This window comes from Canis lupus, assembly GCF_048164855.1.
Source record: "Canis lupus baileyi chromosome 5 unlocalized genomic scaffold, mCanLup2.hap1 SUPER_5_unloc_7, whole genome shotgun sequence".
Classification (NCBI taxonomy): Eukaryota; Metazoa; Chordata; class Mammalia; order Carnivora; family Canidae; genus Canis; species Canis lupus.
In genome coordinates, this window is record NW_027326414.1 from 128,670 (window position 1) to 147,936 (window position 19,267).

Genomic DNA, 19,267 nt, shown 5'->3' on the forward strand with positions numbered 1-19,267 from the left:
CTAGGAAGCTTTAATGATGAGCAGAGACTGCATCTGCCTTGTTTACTGTCCTATTTCTAGCTGTAGCAGAGTGCCTAGCATATAGTAGTTACTTTAATTGCACGAGTGAAAGGACAAGCAGTGCATAATTACATGCCAGTTACCTACAAAAAGCATTTAATATTCTAGGAATTCAAAAATTATCTAGGAATTCAAAAGCTATCACATGTTTATGTACTGAGAGTGTTGGGAGGAAATAAGAAAAAATTGAACTGGATTTTGAGAGTTAAGGATTTGGATAAATAGAGCAAAGAAGAGAGGGTATTTCAAATGAGAAAACAGAAACATAGGGAAGCATAAGATGCAATCAAAAGACCTTGAATTTACCAATTATCAGTAACTAAAGATATAATATTAAGGAAAACTAATAAAGTAAGCATTAATTTAACTCTTCAGTTTATATCTGATACTGCAAAGTAACTGTTATTCAACACAATATTGCTTACACTTATTTTTATAGTTGTCAGTTGTTTCTGATGTGTTATCTTTACCTTTTGTCCTTTTTTGGGGGAATACTCTATTTTATCCATGTATTTAATTTTTACTGAAGTATAAATGATATACAAGATAATATTAAGGTATATATCATAGTGATTTGATATTTTTACATGTTACAAAATGATCCCCATGATAAATCTGCTTGTCATCTCCCACTATGTGAAGTTAATACAATACTATTGACTATATTCCCTATGTAGTACATTACATCCCCATGACTTATTTCTTTTATAACTGGAAGTTTGTGCCATTTAATCCACTTCACCACATTTACCTGTTTCCTCCATCAACTCGTATCCCCTCTGGTAGCCTATAGTTTGTTTCTTGTACCTATGAGTCTGCTTGTTTTGTGTTGTGTTTTTAGAGTTCACATATAAGAGAAATCATAAAGTTTTTCTCTTCTTCTGTCTGACATATTTCACTTAGTGTAATAGCACTGATCTAAGTCCATCCATGTTGTTGCAAATGGAAAGATGTCATTCATTTTTATGGTTGAGTAATATTCTGTTGGATATACCTACCACATCTTCTTTCTTCATTCATCTATCACTGGACCATTAGGCTGCTTCCACATCTTGGCTGTTGTAAATAATGTTGCAGTAAACCTAGGGTGCATATATTTCTTCAAATTGGTGTGTTCATTTTCTTTGGATAAATAAGTGAAATTGCTGGATCATATGATAATTCTAAATTTAATTTTTTGAAGAACCTCTAAAATGTTTTCCATAGTGGCTGCACCAATATACATTCCTCCCAACAGTGCGTTGGAATTCCCTTTTCTCCACAGACTCCAACACTTGCTGTTTTTGTATTTTTGAAAGTTAATCTGGCTGGAGTGATTTGCATTTTTCCCTGATGTTGAGTGACGTTGAGCACCTTTCCATATGCCTGTTAGCTATGTTTGTCTTCTTTGGGAAGATGTCTATTGAAGTTCTCTACTCGTTTTTAAATCAGATTGCTTTTTAAATATTCAGTTGTATAAATTCTTTCTGTATTTTGGATGCTAACTCCTTATTGAATATATGATGTGCAAATATCTCCCCCCATTTGGTAGGTTGCCTTTTTGTTTTGTTGATGGTTTCCTTCACTGTGCAAAAGATTTTTACTTTGATGTAATTTCATTTGTTTGTGTTAACCTTCGTTCTCCTTCCCTGAGGAGGCTGGTCCAAAAAAATATTGCTAAGATGAATGTCAAAAGTTTATCGCCTGCATTTTCTTCTAGGAGTTTTATGGTTTCAGGTCCTACATTCAGGTCTTTAGTCCATTTTGAATTTATTTTTTGTATATGGTAGTAAGATAGTGGTTAAATTTCATTCTTCTACATGTGGCTGTCCAATTTTCCCAAAATTATTTCCTGAAGAGAATGTCTTCTCCATTGTGTGTTCTTGCCTCCTTTGTCATAGATTAATTGACCATAAATATGTGGATTTATTTCCAGGGTCTCTATTTCATTGACCTAAGGGTTTTTGTGTCAGTACCATACTGTTTTGATTACTATAGTTTGAAATTAGGGACCATTATGCCTCCAGCTTTGTTCTGTGTCAAGATTATTTTGGCTATTTTGAGTCTTTCATGGTTTCATACAAATTTTAAGGATTCTTTGTTCTAGTTATGTGCAGAGTGTCACCAGTATATTGATGGGAATTGTATTGACTGTAGATTCCTTTGAGTAGCATAGACATTGTAACAATATTAATTCTTCCAATCCTTCCAATCCATAGCACAGTATATCTTTCCATTTATTTGTGTTGTCCTCAGTTTCTTTTTTCAGTATTTTATAGTTTTAAGGATACAAGTTTTTCACCTCCTTGATTAAATTTATCCCTAAGCTTTTTTTTTTTATTTTGATGCAGTTGTAAATGAGATTGCATCATTAATTTCTTTTTCTCATAGTTACTAGTGTAGGGAAGAAACACAATGAATTTCTCCGTATGCTAATTTTGTATCCTATAACTTTATGAAATTCACTTATTAGCTCTAATAATTTTTTGGAGTCCTTAGGGCTTTCTATATATAGTGTAATGCCATCTGCAAATAACGACAGTTTTACTTCTTCATTTTCAATTTTTCTGCGTTTTTTTAATTATCTAATTGCTATGGCTAGGACTTTTAATACCATATTGAATGAAAGTGACAAGGTTGGGCATCCTTGTCTTGTTTCTGATCTTTGAGGAAAACCTTCAGTTTTCACCACTGAGTATAATGTTAACTGTGGGTTTGACATATATGGCCTTTATTACGTTGAGATATATTTCTTTTATACACACTTTGTTGAGACTTTTTTTATCATAAATGGAAGTTGAATTTTATGATATGCTTTTTCTACACCTGTTGAGAAAAATCATATGATGTTTATTCTTCATTTTGTTGATGTGGGTACATCATGTTGATTTGTGAGTGTCGAACCATTCTTCCATCCCTGAAATAAATCCCATTTGATTATAATGCATTCTCCTTTTAACGTGTGTTGAATTAGGTTTGCTAATATTTTGTTGAGGGTTTTCATATCTGTGTTCATCAGAGACTCTGGCATGTGATTTTCTTTTTGTGTGATGTCTTTGGATTTGATATCAGGGCAGTGCTAGCCACTTAAAATGAATTTGGAAGCCTTCCTTTCTCTTCAGTTCTTTTTAGGGGGAGAGGAATAATTTGAGAGTTATAGGGCTTTAACTATTTGGTATAACCATCAGTGAAGCTGTCCAGTCCTTGTTTTGGGGAGTTTTTATTCCTAATTCATTTTCATTATTCATCATTGACCACTAAGATCTTATTTAAAACAAATAATTTTGAAGATTTTATTTATTTGAGAGAGAGAGAGAGAGAGAGAGAGAGAGAGACCACACAAACAGAGGGAGAAAGAGGGAGAGAAAAAGCAGGCTCCCTGCTGAGGAGGGAGCTGGATATTGGTTTCATACCCAGTACCCTGGAATCCTGACCTGAGCTGAAGGCAGATGTTTAATTGACTGAGCCACCCAGGCATCCCTATAATTGACCTACTAAGGTCTTCTGTATCTTCATGATTCAGTGTTGGAAGATTGTGCATTTTTAGGAATTTATCCTTTTTTTTCTAGGTCTTCCAGTATGGTTATGTATAATTGTTTCTGGCCATCTCTTATAGTGTTTTTGTATTTTGTGGTGTCACGTGTAACATCCTCTACATTTCTTTTTTATTTTCTTCAATCTTTTTTTTTAATTTATGATAGTCACAGAGAGAGAGAGAGAGAGAGAGGCAGAGACACAGGCAGATGGAGAAGCAGGCTCCATGCACCAGGAGCCTGACGTGGGATTCGATCCCGGGTCTCCAGGATCGCGCCCCGGGCCAAAGGCAGGCGCCAAACCGCTGCGCCACCCAGGGATCCCAAGATTTTATTTATTTATTCATGAGAGACACAAGCAGAGGGTGAAGCAGGCTCCACGCAGGGAGCCCGATGTGGGACTCGATCCTGGGTCTCTAGGATCATGCCCTGAGCCAAAGGCAGGTGGAAAACCACTGAGCCGCTTGGCCTGCCCTTCCTCTACATTTCTGGTTGTATTTGTGCCCTCTTTCTTTTTGAGGATTATGGCTAGTTTATAGGCTTTGTTTATCCTTTCAAAGAACCAGGTCTTGGTTTTATTGATCTTGTCTATTGTACATATCGATTTTGTTTGTTTGCTTGTTTCTACTTTTTTTTTGTTGTTGTTCTTGTTGTTTTGTTTTGGTGGTTTTTTTTTTTTTAAGTCTCTAGTTCATTTACTTTTTCTATGATCTTTTTTCTTTTTTTTCCTTTTTTTATTTTTTTCTTTTTTTTCTTTTTTTAAATAATAAATTTATTTTTTATTGGTGTTCAATTTGCCAACATACAGAATAAAACCCAGTGCTCATCCCGTCAAGTGCCCCCCTCAGTGCCCGTCACCCATTCACCCCCACCCCCCGCCATCCTCCCCTTCCACCACCCCTAGTTCATTTCCCAGAGTTAGGAGTCTTCATGTTCTGCCTCCCTTTCTGATATTTCCTACCCATTTCTTCTCCTTTCCCTTCTATTCACTTTCAGTATTATTTATATTCCCCAAATGAATGAGACCATATAATGTTTGTCCTTCTCCGATTGACTTATTTCACTCAGCATAATACCCTCCAGTTCCATCCACGTTGAAGCAAACGGTGGGTATTTGTCATTTCTAATGGCTGAGTAATATTCCATTGTATACATAGACCACATCTTCTTTATCCATTCACCTTTCGATGGACACCGAGGCTCCTTCCACAGTTAGGCTATTGTGGACATTGCTGCTAGAAACATCGGGGTGCAGGTGTCCCGGCCTTTCATTGCATCTGTACCCTTGGGGTAAATCCCCAGCAGTGCAATTGCTGGGTCGTAGGGCAGGTCTATTTTTAACTCTTTGAGGAACCTCCACACAGTTTTCCAGAGTGGCTGCACCATTTCACATTCCCGCCAACAGTGCAAGAGGGATCCCTTTTCTCTACATCCTCTCCATCATTTGTGGTTTCCTGTCTTGTTAATTTTCCCCATCCTCACTGGTGTGAGGTGGTATCTCATTGTGGTTTTGATTTGTATTTCCCTGATGGCAAGTGATGCACAGCATTTTCTCATGTGCGTGTTAGCCATGTCTATGTCTTCCTCTGTGAGATTTCTCTTCATGTTTTTTGCCCATTTCATGATTGGATTGTTTGTTTCTTTGGTGTTGAGTTTAATAAGTTCTTTATAGATCTTGGAAATTAGCCCTTCATCTGATACATCATTTGCAAATATCTTCTCCCATTCTGTAGGTTGTCTTTTAGTTTTGTTGACTGTATCCTTTGCTGTGCAAAAGCTTCTTATCTTGATGAAATCCCAATAGTTCATTTTTTGCTTTTGTTTCTTTTGCCTTTGTGGATGTATCTTGCAAGATGTTACTGTGGCCAAGTTCAAAACGGGTGTTGCCTGTGTTCTCCTCTAGGATTTTGATGGAATCTTGTCTCACATTTAGATCTTTCATCCATTTGGGTTTATCTTTGTGTATGGTGAAAGAGAGTGGTCTAGTTTCATTCTACTGCATATGGATGTCCAATTTTCCCAGCACCATTTATTGAAGAGACTGTCTTTCTTCCAATGGATAGTCTTTCCTCCTTTATCGAATATTAGTTGCCCATAAAGTTCAGGGTCCACTTCTGGGTTCTCTATTCTGTTCCCCTGATCTATGTGTCTGTTTTTGTGCCAATACCACACTGTCTTGATGACCACAGCTTTGTAGTACAACCTGAAATCTGGCATTGTGATGCCCCCAGATATGGTTTTCTTTTTTAAAATTCCCCTGGCTTTTCGGGGTCTTTTCTGATTCCACACAAATTGTAAAATAATTTACTCTAACTCTCTGAAGAAAGTCCATGGTATTTTGATAGGGATTGCATTAAACGTGTAAATTGCCCTAGGTAACATTGACATTTTCACAATATTAATTCTGCCAATCCATGAGCATGGAATATTTTTCCATCTCTTTGTTTCTTCCTCAATTTCTTTCAGAAGTGTTCTATAGTTTTTAGGGTGTTGTTAGGTGTAGATCCTTTACCTCTTTGGTGAGGTTTATTCCTAGGTATCTTATGCTTTTGGTTGCAATTGTAAATGGGATTGACTCCTTAATTTCCCTTTCTTCAGTCTCATTGTTAGTGTATAGAAACGTCACTGACTTCTGGGAATTGATTTTGTATCCTGCCACGCTGCCAAATTGCTGTATGAGTTCTAGCAATCTTGGGGTGGAGGCTTTTGGGGTTTCTATGTAGAGTATCATGTCATCGGTGAAGAGGGAGTGTTTGACTTCTTCTTTGGCAATCTGAATGCCTTTAATATCTTTTTGTTGTCTGATTGCTGAGGCTAGGACTTCCAGTACTATCTTGAATAGCAGTGGTGGGCGTGGTCATCCTGTCTTGGTCCTGATCTTAGGGGAAAGGCTCCCAGTGATTCCCCATTGAGAATTATATTTGCTGTGTGCTTTTCGTAGATGGCTTTTAAGATGTTGAGGAATGTTCCCTCTCTCACAACACTCTGAAGTGTTTTGATCAGGAATGGCCGCTGTGTTTTGTAAAATGCTTTCACTGCATCTAATGAGAGGATCATACGGTTCTTGGCTTTTCTCTTGCTGATATGATAAATCACATTGATTGTTTTATGAGTGTTGTACTAGCCTTGTGTCCCGGGAATAAATCCTACTTGGTCATGGTGAATAATTTTCTTAAGGTACTGCTGGATCCTATTGGCTAGTATCTTGTTGAGAATTTTTGCATCCATGTTCATCAGGGATATTGGTCTGTAATTCTCCTTTTTGGTGGGGTCTTTGTCTGCTTTTGAAATTAAGGTGATGCTGGCCTCATAGAACGAATTTGGATGTACTCCATCTCTTTCTATCTTTCCAATCAGCTTTAGTAGAATAGACATGGTTTCTTCTTTAAACGTTTGATAGAATTCCCCTGGGAAGCCATCTGGCCCTGGATTTTGTGTCTTGGGTTTTGATGACTGCTTCAATTTCTTCCCTGATTATTGGCCTGTTCATGTTTTCTATTTCTTCCTGTTCCAGTTTTGGTAGTTTGTGGCTTTCCAGAAATATGTCCATTTCTTCTAGATTGCCTGATTTATTGGCATATAGCTGTTCATAATATGTTTTTAAAATCTTTTGTATTTCCTTGGTGTTGGTAGTGATCTCTCCTTTCTCATTCATGATTTTATTAATTTGAGTCTTCTCTCTTTTCCTTTTAAAGGGTGAATAATGGTTTATCTATGTTATTAATTCTTTCAAAGAACCAACTCCTGGTTTTGTTTGATCTGTTCCACAGTTCTTCTGGTCTCGATTTCGTTGAGTTCTGCTCGAATCTTTATTAACTCTCTTCTGCTGGGTGTAGGATCTATTTGCTGTTTTTTTTTTTTTTCTCTAGGTCCTGTAGGTGTAAGGTTAGCTTTTGTATTTGAGTTCTTTCCAGCTTTTGGATGGCTGCTAGTATTGTGATGTATTTCCCCCTCAGGACTGCTTTTGGTGTATCCCAAAGGTTTTAAATGGTAGTATCTTCATTCTCATTAGTTTCCATGAATCTTTTTAATTTCTCCTTAATTTCCTGGTTGACCCTTTCATCTTTTAGCAGGATGGTCCTTAACCTCCACGTGTTTGAAGTCCTTCCAAACTTCTTGTTGTGATTTAGTTCTAATTTCAAGGCATCATGGTCTGAGAATATGCAGGGGACGATCCCAATCTTTGGGTATCGGCTCAGATCCAATTTGTGACCCAGTATGTGGTCTATTCTGGAGAAAGTTCCATGTGCACTTGAGAAGAATGTATTTTCAGTTGAGTTTGGATGTAAAGTTCTGTAGATATCTGTGAAATCCATCTGGTCCAGTGTATCATTTAAAGCTCTCGTTTCTTTGGAGATGTTGTGTTTAGGAAACTATCAAGTGTAGAAAGCGCTAGATTGAAGTCACAAAGTATAAGTGTATTATTATCTAAGTACGTCTTCACTTTGGTTATTAATTGATTGATATATTTGGCAGCTTCCACATTCGCGGCATATATATTGAGGATTGTTAAGTCCTCTTGTTGGATAGATCCTTTAATTATAATATAGTGTCCCTCTTCATCTCACTGCGGTCTTCGGTGTACGTTTTAGTTTATCTGATATAAGGATGGCTACCCCTGCTTTCTTTTGAGGACCATTTGAATGGTAAATGGTTCTCCAACCTTTTATTTTCAGGCTGTAGGTGTCCTTCTGTCTAAAATGAGTCTCTTGTAGACAGCAAATAGACAGGTCCTGCTTTTTTATCCAGTCTGACAGCCTGCACCTTTTGATGGGATCATTAAGCCCGTTCACGTTCAGAGTTACTATTGAAAGATATGAGTTTAGTGTCATCATGATACTTATTCAGTCCCTGTTTTTGTGGATTGTTCCAGTGGACTTCTTCTTAAAGGGGAATTTTGAGAGTCCCCCTTAAAATTTCTTGCAGAGCTGGTTTGGAGGTCACATATTCTTTCAGTTCCTGCCTGTCTTGTAAGCTCTTTCTTTCTCCTTCCATTCTGATTGAGATCCTTGCTGGATAAAGTATTCTCGGTTGCATGTGTTTCTCATTTAGGACCCTGACTATATCCTGCCAGCCCTTTCTGGCTTGCCAGGTCTCTGTGGAGAGGTCTGCAGTTACTCTAATACTCCTCCCCATAAAAGTCAGGGATTTCTTGTCTCTTGCTGCTTTAAGGATCTTCTCTTTATCTTTGGAATTTGCAAGCTTCACCATTAAATGTCGAGGTGTTGAACAGTTTTTATTCATTTCAGGGGGTGGAATCTCTCTATTTCCTGGATATGAATGCCTGTTTCCCTTCCCAGATTAGCAAAGTTTTCAGATATGATTTGTTCAAATACATATTCTGGGCCTCTGTCACATTTGGCGCCCTCTGGAACCCCAATGAAACGTAGGTTTTTCTTCCTCAGGCTGTCATTTATTTCCCTTAATCTATCCTCATGGTCCTTTACTTGTTTGTCTCTTTTTTCCTCAGTTTCCCTCTTTGCCATCAACTTGTCTTCTATGTCACTCACTCGTTCTTCTACCTTGTTAACCCTCATCATTAGAACTTCTAGTTTGGATTGTGTCTCATTCAATTGATTTTTAATTTCTGCCTGATTAGCTCTAAATTCTGCAGTCATGAAGTCTCTTGAGTCCTTTTTGCTTTTTTCTAGAGCCACCAGTAGCTTTATAATAATGCTTCTGAATTGGCTTTCTGACATTGAATTGTAATCCAGATTTTGTAACTCTATGGGAGAGAGGATGTTTCTGATTCGTTCTTTTGAGGTGAGGTTTTCCTTCTAGTCATTTTGCTCAGTGCAGAGTGCCCAAAAACATGTTGTATTGGGAAAAGGAGAAAAAGAGAGGAGAGAAAGACGGAAAGAAAAGAAAAAAGAAGAAAGAAAAAAGGAAGAAAAAAGGAAGAAAAAGAGAAGAAAAAGAAAAAAAAGAAAGGAAAAAAGGGGTGGGGGAAGCAAACAGAAATAAAAAATAACAACAACAACAACAACAACAAAACAAGGGGGAATATCGTCTGATTCTGTATCCTGCAAGTCCCTTGTCTTACCCTGGAACTTTCCAGTGCTGCTTGGTCAATAACTTGTTTTTCCCCTGTCCTTCTCGCTGGTCTTCTGGGGGAGGGTCTATCGTGCTGATTTTCAGTTGTTAGCACTTGGGGGAGCTGCTCAACCCCCTGCCTGGTGCAGGGCTCAGTGGGGGTTGTTTACCCCGTGAGGCCCCAGTGCGCAGGCGCCAGCGAGGGGCTCCCAGCGTGCACTGGGCTCGAGCGCGGTCCCCGGACTGACGGCCAGCCGACCCTGCGGACAGACGGGCCACAAAGCATGTCGCCCTGCGCCTGCTGAACCGCGAGCGCCCGAGGATGTCAGCGCTGAGGAAGGTGCGAGCCGCGGGGGCCGAGCTGCCGGGGCGACCGGTCGCGGGCTGCGCGGCGGCTTCGTCCCTCGCGGCGCCTGGGTGCCTCGCCGGCGGTGCTTCCCGGACCCTGCACTCCCGGGGCGTGGGTGCGGCGCGGACTGTTCCGGGCAGACGGGCGGGCTGGAGGAGCTGCGGGGCCTGAGGAGGGGGCGGCGTCCGGCTCCCGCGCGGCAGCGGCGAGGGCCCAGGGGCCCAGGCGGAAGCGGCTCGTGTTTAGGGCAGCGCCAGCGGCGGACAGACGGTCCCTGGACAGCTCGAGAGCCTCCGTCCACGTCGCACGAGGCAGCTAGTGCCGGGTCTGTCCTCCGGATGCGGGGCACCGCCCGTGGGGGGACGCGCGCTACCTTCGTGTCGCCCTGGCACCGGCCGCGCAGGCGGCGCTGGGACCGTGGGGCTGCGGGCGAGCTGCACGTGCTGCAGGCTACCGCTGCCTCCAGCGCCAGGGGACCCGCGCCACAGGTGGCATCCGGGGCGGGGCCTGCGCGCCGGCAGGGGCGGGGGAGCGGTGGGGCGGAAGGAAGGACCCCCGGACGCCATGCTCGGCGCTGCCTGGGCTCCCCGCGCTTGCCTGGCCCTTCCCCAGGTGCCTCCGCGCGCCGGCCGGCCCCCAGCGCGCCAGGCCTCCGGGGCGCCCAGTGCGCAGGCGCCGGCGGCGGGCTCCGAGCGTGTGCCGGGCTGGAGCGCGGTGGGGCGCGTGCCGGCGGCGGCGGCGGGGGAGCAGTGGGGCGGAAGGACCCCCGGACGGCAGGGCGCGGTGCTGCCTGGGCTCCCCGGTGCGGGTGTGGCCCCTCCCCAGGTGCCTCCGCACTCAGGCCGGCCCCCAGCGTGCGGGGCCTCCCGGTCGACCAGTGCGCAGGCGCCGGCGGGGGGCTCCCAGCGTGCACTGCGCTCGAGCGCGGTCCCCCGGACTGACGGCCAGCCCTGCGGATGGACGGGCCGTGTGCCCTGTCGCCCTGCGCCTGCTGAACTCCGAGCGCCCGAGGATGTCTGCGCTGAGGAAGGTACGGGCCGCGGGCGGGGCGCAGGCAGGGACCCCGAGCTGCAGGAGTGACCGGTCGTGGGCTGCGCGCTGCGGCCTGGTGCCTCGCCGGCGGTGCTTCCCGGACCCTGCACTCCCGGGACGTGGGTGCCGCGCGGGCTGTGCCGGAGACGGGCGGGCTGGAGGAGCTGCGGGGCCTGAGGAGGGGGCGGCGTCCGGCTCCCGCGGGGCAGCGGCGAGGGCCCAGGGGCCCAGGCGGAAGCGGCTCGTGTTTAGGGCAGCGCGAGCGGCGGACAGACGGTCCCTGGACAGCTCGAGAGCCTCCGTCCACGTCGCCCGAGGCAGCAAGTGCCGGGTCTGTCCTCCGGATGCGGGGCACCGCCCCTGGGGGGACGCGCGCTACCTTCGTGTCGCCCTGGCACCGGCCGCGCAGGCGCGCTGGGACCGTGGGGCTGCGGGCGAGCTGCACTTGCTGCAGGCTACCGCCGCCTCCAGCGCCAGGGGACCCGCGCCACAGGTGGCATCCGGGGCGGGGCCTGCGCGCCGGCAGGGGCGGGGGAGCGGTGGGGCGGAAGGATCCCCGGACGCCATGCTTGGCGCTGCCTGGGCTCCCCGCGCTTGCCTGGCCCTTCCCCAGGTTCCTCCGCGCGCCGGCCGGCCCCCAGCGCGCCAGGCCTCCTGGGCGCCCAGTGCGCAGGCGCCGGCGGCGGGCTCCGAGCGTGTGCCGGGCTGGAGCGCGGTGGGGCGCGTGGTGGCGGCGGCGGCGGCGGGGGAGCGGTGGGGCGGAAGGACCCCCGGACGGCAGGGCGCGGTGCTGCCTGGGCTTCCCGGTGCGGGTGTGGCCCCCTCCCCAGGTGCCTCCGCACTCAGGCCGGCCCCCAGCGTGCGGGGCCTCCCGGTCGACCAGTGCGCAGGCGCCGGCGGGGGGCTCCCAGCGTGCACTGCGCTGGAGCGCGGTCCCCCGGACTGACGGCCAGCCCTGCGGATGGACGGGCCGTGTGCCCTATCACCCTGCGCCTGCTGAACTCCGAGCACCCGAGGATGTCTGCGCTGAGGAAGGTGCGGGCCGCGGGCGGGGCGCGGGCAGGGACCCCGAGCTGCAGGGGTGATCGGTCGTGGGCTGCGCGCGGCGGTCTGGTGCCTCGCCGGCGGTGCTTCCCGGACCCTGCACTCCCGCGGCGTGGGTGCGGCGCGGACTGTTCCGGGCAGACGGGCGGGCTGGAGGAGCTGCGGGGCCTGAGGAGGGGGCGGCGTCCGGCTCCCGCGGGGCAGCGGCGAGGGCCCAGGGGCCCAGGCGGAAGCGGCTCGTGTTTAGGGCAGCGCCAGCGGCGGACAGACGGTCCCTGGACAGCTCGAGAGCCTCCGGCCACGCCGCCCGAGGCAGCTAGTGTCCGGTCCGTCCTCCGGATGCGGGGCACCGCCCGTGGGGGGACGCGCGCTACCTTCGCTTCGCCCTGGCACCGGCTGCTCAGCGGCGCTGGGACCTTGTTGCGGCCAGCGAGCAGCACGCGCCCCAGGTGGCATTCGGGGCGGGGACTGCCCGCCGTCTGCGGTGTGGCGGAGGCGCGGCGCTTGCCTGGGCTCCCCGCGCTTGCCTGGCCCTTCCCAGGTGCCTCCGCGCGCCGGCTGGCCCCCAGCGCGCCAGGCCTCCGGGGCGCCCAGTGCGCAGGCGCCGGCGGGGGGCTCCGAGCGTGTGCCAGGCTGGAGCGCGGTGGGACGCGTGGCGGTGGCGGCGGCGGCGGCCCCGCGGATTGTCGGCTGGCGGTGCGGATGGACGGACGGGCCACAAAGCATGTCGCCCTTCGCCTGCTGAACTCAGAGCGCTCGAGGATGTCGGCGCTGAGGAAGGTGCGAGCCGCCGGGGCCGCGGGCGGGGCGCGGGCTGCACGCGGCGCCCTCCTCCCTCGCCCGGGCTGGCTGTCTCGCTGGCGGGGCCTCCCGGACCACGCGCTGCCGGGGCGTGGGTGCGGCGCAGGGTGCGATGGGCTGGTTTTCATGATCTCCTAGTACTTATCTGTTGCTTTTTAAAATTTTTTCCTTGTTGATGGTTTTGAAAAGCCATAGTTTAAATATCGGGGCCGTATAATTAAAAAGAAATCGATTATCTTCAGAAGTTGATTTTTTAGATGTGGTTTCTGTTTCATTTGTAAAAGGTTTTACTTATTGATTTGTGAGAGAGACAGAGAGAGGCAGAGACACAGGCAGAGGGAGAAGCAGGCTCCCCATAGGAAGCCCAATGTGGGGCTGGGTCCTGGGCCAGAATCAGCCCTGAGCCAAAGTTAGACACTCAGCTTCTTAATCACCCAGATGTCCCTGTGTTTCCTATTTTAACTTAGATAATAAGGCATATGTCATCAATCTCAAAGTGATTTGCTATTTGGTTACTCCCCCAGACGCCTTTCAGGTTTCATCCAAAGATTAGAAATTATAGGGATCTTTCACTTTATGTGTTTTATGCGGACGCTTATTCCTCTGCTCCTCTTGGTGGTTCATTCGAGATCCAAACTTTTTGAAGTGGAGTAAAGGTATAGACAGAATTCTAGTAAGGGGCAGTTGCCACTTGAGGAAGTCTTAAGAAATCACTTTATTATTCTTTAAAACTCTTTTTTTTTAAGATTTTATTCATTCCTAAGAGAGCCACACAGAGACAGAGAGAGAGTTAGAGACACAGGCAGAGGGACAAGCAGGCTCCATGCAGGGAGTCCATCAAGCCCTGGCCCAAAGGCAGTGCTAAACTGATGAGCCACCCGGGCTGCCCAATTTTTAAAATGTTTTTATCAGGGACGCCTGGGTGGCTCAGTGCTGAAGCGTCAGCCTTCAGCCCAGGGTGTGATCCTGGAGTCCCGGGATCGAGTCCCACTTTGGGCTGCCTGCATGGAGCCTGCTTCTCTTTCTGCCTATGTCTCTGCCTCTCTCTCTCTCTCTCTCTGTCCGTCTCATGAATAAATAAAATCTTTTAAAAATTCATCAAATGCCTCTTTTGTGCCAACCACAGGACTACGTGCCTTGTTCCCTTGCATTCTTATAACAATGTTAACCACCACTTCTCCTCTTGCTTTAACTGTACTTTGAGATAACTGTGGATTCATGTGTTGGAAGACATAATACAGATCCCGTGTACCCTTGACCCTGCTTCCTCCAGTGGTGACATCTCGCATAGTTATGGTAACCACGTGGGTACATCGTCACTGATGCAGTCCCTTAGGCTTTTTCAGATTTTACCTGTGTTATATGCACACACTTGTGTATCTGCATACGTATGTATATTTTTTCCTGTCCAGTTTACTATAGGTGTAGATTCCGTTTCTTTTGAACATATGATGGAAAGAAGGCTGAGGTAAGTTATGGGGGGTAAATGAAGTATAGACCTGGTTTGAATCTAGGTCTGTTTGACTCAGAGTTTTGATTTTTCAATAGCAGTAGTGATGGACACTCCTGGGTGGTGCAGTGGGTTTTGTGTCTGACTTTTGGTCTCAGCTCCAGCCATGATCAGGGTCATGATTTGGAGCTTCGTGTCAAGCTCCATGCTGAGCGTGGAGTCTGCTTAAGATTCTGTCTCCCTCTGCCCCTGTCCCCTGCCTCTCTGTAAAATAAATTAATCCTAAAAAAAATAATAGTCCTGATGAATAACAGGAATAACAACAATAGCTGAAGCTCACTAAGTTACATATGAAATAGACTATTTACCATATGCCGGGGCTGTTCTAATACATTACCTCAGTTATCGCCCCCCCCCCAGAACTATACCTCATAAATTATGTTATAGTTGAACTAGTATTATTAATTAAACTAACCATATTTCCAAGGAACAAGGAATTCCTTTTGTTGCTCCTAAATCAATAATAAAATAGCGAAATTCTACCTCCTTTTTACCTAATTTTCAATTTGAACCTCTGACCTTAATCGCTGATCTTGGCAATTGTCATGTTTTTAAAGTTGTGTGTATCTGTGTACGTGTAAAGTGAGACCTGCATTATTATACATCGAATTATGTTGGGACACCTTACAAATAGTTTTATGAAATCATCAATAAGAGCTAGCTTAGGCATGATGCCAGGTTTTTAAGGGAATAAGTGTAAATCATCAAGAATACTTAAGAATGTAATAGGGAGACATTTTCTTCCCCCTAAAGTAGAATAGATCTTTTTGGCCACATGCAGTCCCAGGAATGTTTGAGTTTAACGTCTCATGTTACAGATCCAGCTTTCCAAGGCAAAGCGAATACATTTGGTGAATGATCACTGATTATCAGAATATGATAATACTTTAGGAAGATAATAGATAGACTAATCAGCAGGCCATAATTTATGATTCTTTGCTAGTTACATATCTTGTAAAGCTGTCCCTGTGATGAACAGCAGCACTTCAGAGCAGGAATAACAGCACGCTCCTGTGTCGTAGATCCCAGGAGGTTTCGGTGCTCTTGTAGACAGCAGACAGAAATAAAAGGAAGTTTCTCCTTTTTACCTCGTATAATCCCACTGGAAAGTGAAACGTGTGCTGAGAGTTGATACTGACTTCTTCTAGGTCACCTCCCTGAAGAGGCCCCGGGCAGGCACTGTCGTAACAGTTCTTGGACAGGAGTCTGATGGGCCCCAAAGGAGGTGGGAGGGTTTCTGCAACAGGCTACTGGTGGAACAGGGTGCTACTGTCTAGCCCCAGGAAGCTTCTAGTGAGGAGGGCCCCGAGGAACCTGCATCCTTTTCCTTAACTCTTTCAGAGGGTACGGCATACGCCCAGATTGGAGTTAAAGGTAAACTCAGTTCTGTGTAGCTTGTGGTTGTTGCTTTTTGAAAAATGAGCAGCTACAAGAAAGCAACACCACGTATGGCTTAATAGGCCTTAGCTTTTTGGAACTTGAATTTGGATGTAGATAACGCAAATGGTTTTGAAGCTATATATCATTAGGAACTCTTTGGAAACCACAAAACCTTTTTAATGGGCCACTCTATCAATTTTCTGCTCTTCTAAGGAGTTTTTCCTATTCATGACTCCTTTTGATCTTTGGCTAACACTGAGGCAAATGTAGTGACGATTTAGTTTTCTTCTTCCTCTGATAGCTTGTACACGTTTTCTGCCTCGGGTTGTGTCCGCTTGGATGCCTGGAGAATGTTGACAAAGGAAAGGTTAGGCTAGCCTGTTGATGCTACATATTTGGGCTTTAAAAATCAAAAAGGTTCCTTGGCTTCCGCGGAGAAGCATTCTGCTTGATGGCCCAGATTACTGATCCAGTAAAAACGACATGTTCCAGCCATCCTTCACACACACCTTAAGTGAAATTAATGAGATCACTCTATGGTTACGCTTTGTGTTTTATTTTCACTTTCTAGGTCTGTATGAGCTGTTGGCTGTTGTGCAGGCCGGCTGGGGCCACGTGTGGACAGCCAGGAAGACCTGACCTTCCTCTGGGATATGTTTGGTGAGAAAAGCCTGCATTCACCGGTAAAGGTAAAACCATGCTGATGTCAGATTCTCTTGGTGGGAAAACATATGGAAAAATATTTTGTCATCTCATGCTTTGTTCTGTCCTCCCCTACTCTCTATGCAGAAGTTACTCGTCGAGCACCATTTTCCTTTAGGTTAGTGATTTCTGAATTGTATTCATGAAACATTTCCTTAATGTGTGACCAAAAAGCTATTCCCTTTTTCATTTTCACTTTGATTTCGCTACTCTAGATTTTTGTTTATTATGTGTGAATCTGGATCTCAAAAGAAATTCTCTCAACATTTCTTCTTTGTCATATTTGCTCTAGATTATTTTTTTTCATATTTGCCGTTTACTCAATTTAAGAAGTTTCCGTTTATTCTTTGTAAAATGACTTTTTAAATGACTAGCCATTGGACTTTGTCAAGTGCTTTTTATTTATTTATTGTAATGATCATATGATTTGTTTCCTGTCAGTCTCAACATAGGAAAGTTCATTGGTTTTTGACATTTTTTTTTTTTTTACTGATTTTTGACTGTTCAACTGGCTATCATTGGACTATTATTTGAGATAACCTAATTTGTTCATGATTTGTTCTCCTTTACATATAATCTGCTGGAGTTAGTTGACTCCTAGTTTATTTAGAACTTTAATGTCTCCTTTTATGAGACTTCAGCCCATAATTTTGCTTTCTTATCTCTCTCATCAGATCTTCACAATATCCTGGGTAGCCTTATGTTGTGAGGTGGAAGTCTCTACTCTTCTGTGGGTAAGTTTATGAAAGACTGAAGTTCGTTTGTCCTTTAACAGAACTGACTTGTTGGGTTCCTTGGGCCTGGATGTTTTCTTTTTTATAAGGATATTGGTAACTATTTTAAAGATGACAAGAACGTTTAGGCTTTCTATTTCTTCTTGATTAGTTTTAATGATTCATATTTTTCTAAGATTTGGTCCATTTCAACTACATTGTCAAATTTCTGAAAAGGTTGCTTATAATATTTCACATGTGCACTTTCTATGCTAATTGTTTTTCTTCTTGGTCCTGATATTGGTACTTACTGCCCTTTCTTCTCTTTCCTCAATATTGCCAGAGTTTTGGCATTAGTCTTTTTAGATATAAACCTTTGGCCTTATTAATTTTCCTCATTGTATATTAGTTTTTATTTCATTGACTTTTTTAAAAAAATTCTTTTTCTAGTTATGAACGTTTGTTCATAAATTTTCAACCTTCTTCTTTTCCTAACGTTAGCATTTAAGGCCATTTCTCCCAAGGTACTGGTTTTCTTAACTTAGAATCATTTTGTAGTTGCTTACTTAGACTTTTCTTGAATTTACAAATAAGGATTTTTTTAATTTATCTTGTTCCTGATTTCTACCTTAATTGCTTTGAGGTCAGAAAACCTAATTTGCATTATTTCAGTCCTTTGAAATGTGTTTACACTTTATGGCCAGCTACATATTCAATATCTGTAATGTATCCTGTCTGTGTCTAAAAAGAAGGTATATTCTGCAGTCATTAAGTATAGTTTTCTGTATGTGTCTGTAGATCAAGTTTGTAAACCTATTCAAATATTCTGTGTTTTCACTGATTTTTGTTCGTTTATTCTCTGTTACCAAGAGAAGTATGGTAAAAAAGTTTCCCATTATGACCATGGTTTTCTTCTTGCAGTTCTGTTCAGTTTTTTGTGTGTTTTTTTTTAAATTTAATTTATTTATCGGACACTGAAGAAGCAGGAGGAGTGACAGGCAGAGAGAGAGAGAGGGAGAAGCAGGCTCCCCCCTGGAGCAAGGACCCTGATGTGGGCCTTGATTCCAGGACCCTGGAATCTTGACGGGAGTTGAAGGCAGGTGCTTAACCGACTGAGCCACCCAGGCTCCCTCTGTTCATTTTTTGTTGTATATATTTAAATTTGTTATTAAATATAAATTTGTTATTTTGCTGGTGAATTACTACACTTTATACTTTTTAATAGAGTTTATTTTAAAGTAGATACATTTTTGTTGCCATTTGCAGGATATCTTTTCCTATCCTTTTATTGTCAACTCTTCCATATTCCTGCTTTATTACAGCTTTTGTGAATTACAGTTGGAGCTTTCTGAGGTAACAAGTCAGAAGTCTTTACTTTCAGCTAGAATATCTTCACTACAGTTCATTATGACGTATGATCTTTATAATTTAAAATCTGACGTATTTTGTGTTTTCTTGTCCTGATTTTTCTTTGTTTCTTTTGGATTGGTTAGGGTTTTCCCTGCATACAGTTGAGAAGTTAATACATTCTCTTTCTGTTATTTGAGTGGCTACCTTAGAAATTATGACATGAATCCTTTATTATAAAATCCTATCTTAATCTGTCTATTGTCATCTGGAAAAGATCCAGAAATCTTAGCGCACTTTTGCCCCATATACTTTCCTGCCAACTTCAGTGCTATTGTGTCCTGTATTTTAATTCTCTCTAGAAAACAAACAGAAAAACAAAAACCCCTCACAACCTTGTAGACATCCTTATTTTGCTTTACATCAACGTCATTATTCATTTAGTATAACCACCATTTTGTTCGTTCTAGTCCCAATCTACAGCTCAGCCTTGTCATCCAGGCTGATTTTTCACCTGTTTAATGTAAAAAAGCTCTAGAATCTCCTGTATTGAGGGTTTGTGGCTATCAAACTATGTCTTTCAGTGAATCAGTACATGTTTTTATTTCCTTCCATTTTTTTTTCGTTTTATTAAATTATAATCGATATATGACACACTAGTTTCAGGCGTGCAACATAAAATTTGGCATTTGTATATCTTGCACAATGAACACCATAGTAAGTCTAGTTAACATCTCTCTGCATGCACAGTCACGCCATTTGTTTTCTTGTGCTAAGAACTTTT

At 44.5% G+C, this 19,267-nt stretch overlaps 1 protein-coding gene across 14 annotated transcripts in view; it reads left to right on the plus strand.

Moving 5' to 3' along the window:
* The first annotated feature begins 9,930 nt into the window (after window positions 1–9,930).
* The window catches only part of LOC140629452 (outer dynein arm-docking complex subunit 2-like), a 274,074-nt gene continuing 264,737 nt past the window's right edge, over window positions 9,931–19,267 (plus strand). For 4 of the 14 annotated variants that reach the window (XR_012027288.1, XR_012027289.1, XM_072818929.1 and 1 more), the window contains exons 1-4: window positions 11,906–12,021; window positions 16,293–16,410; window positions 16,511–16,541; window positions 17,098–17,157. The gene's annotated coding sequence lies outside the window, so the exon portion shown is untranslated. Of the gene's footprint in view, window positions 9,946–11,900; window positions 12,022–12,681; window positions 12,811–16,292; window positions 16,411–16,510; window positions 16,542–17,097; window positions 17,158–19,267 lie in introns of those variants that run through there. The other 10 variants (XM_072818940.1, XM_072818941.1, XM_072818931.1 and 7 more) reach the window with 8 other exon arrangements.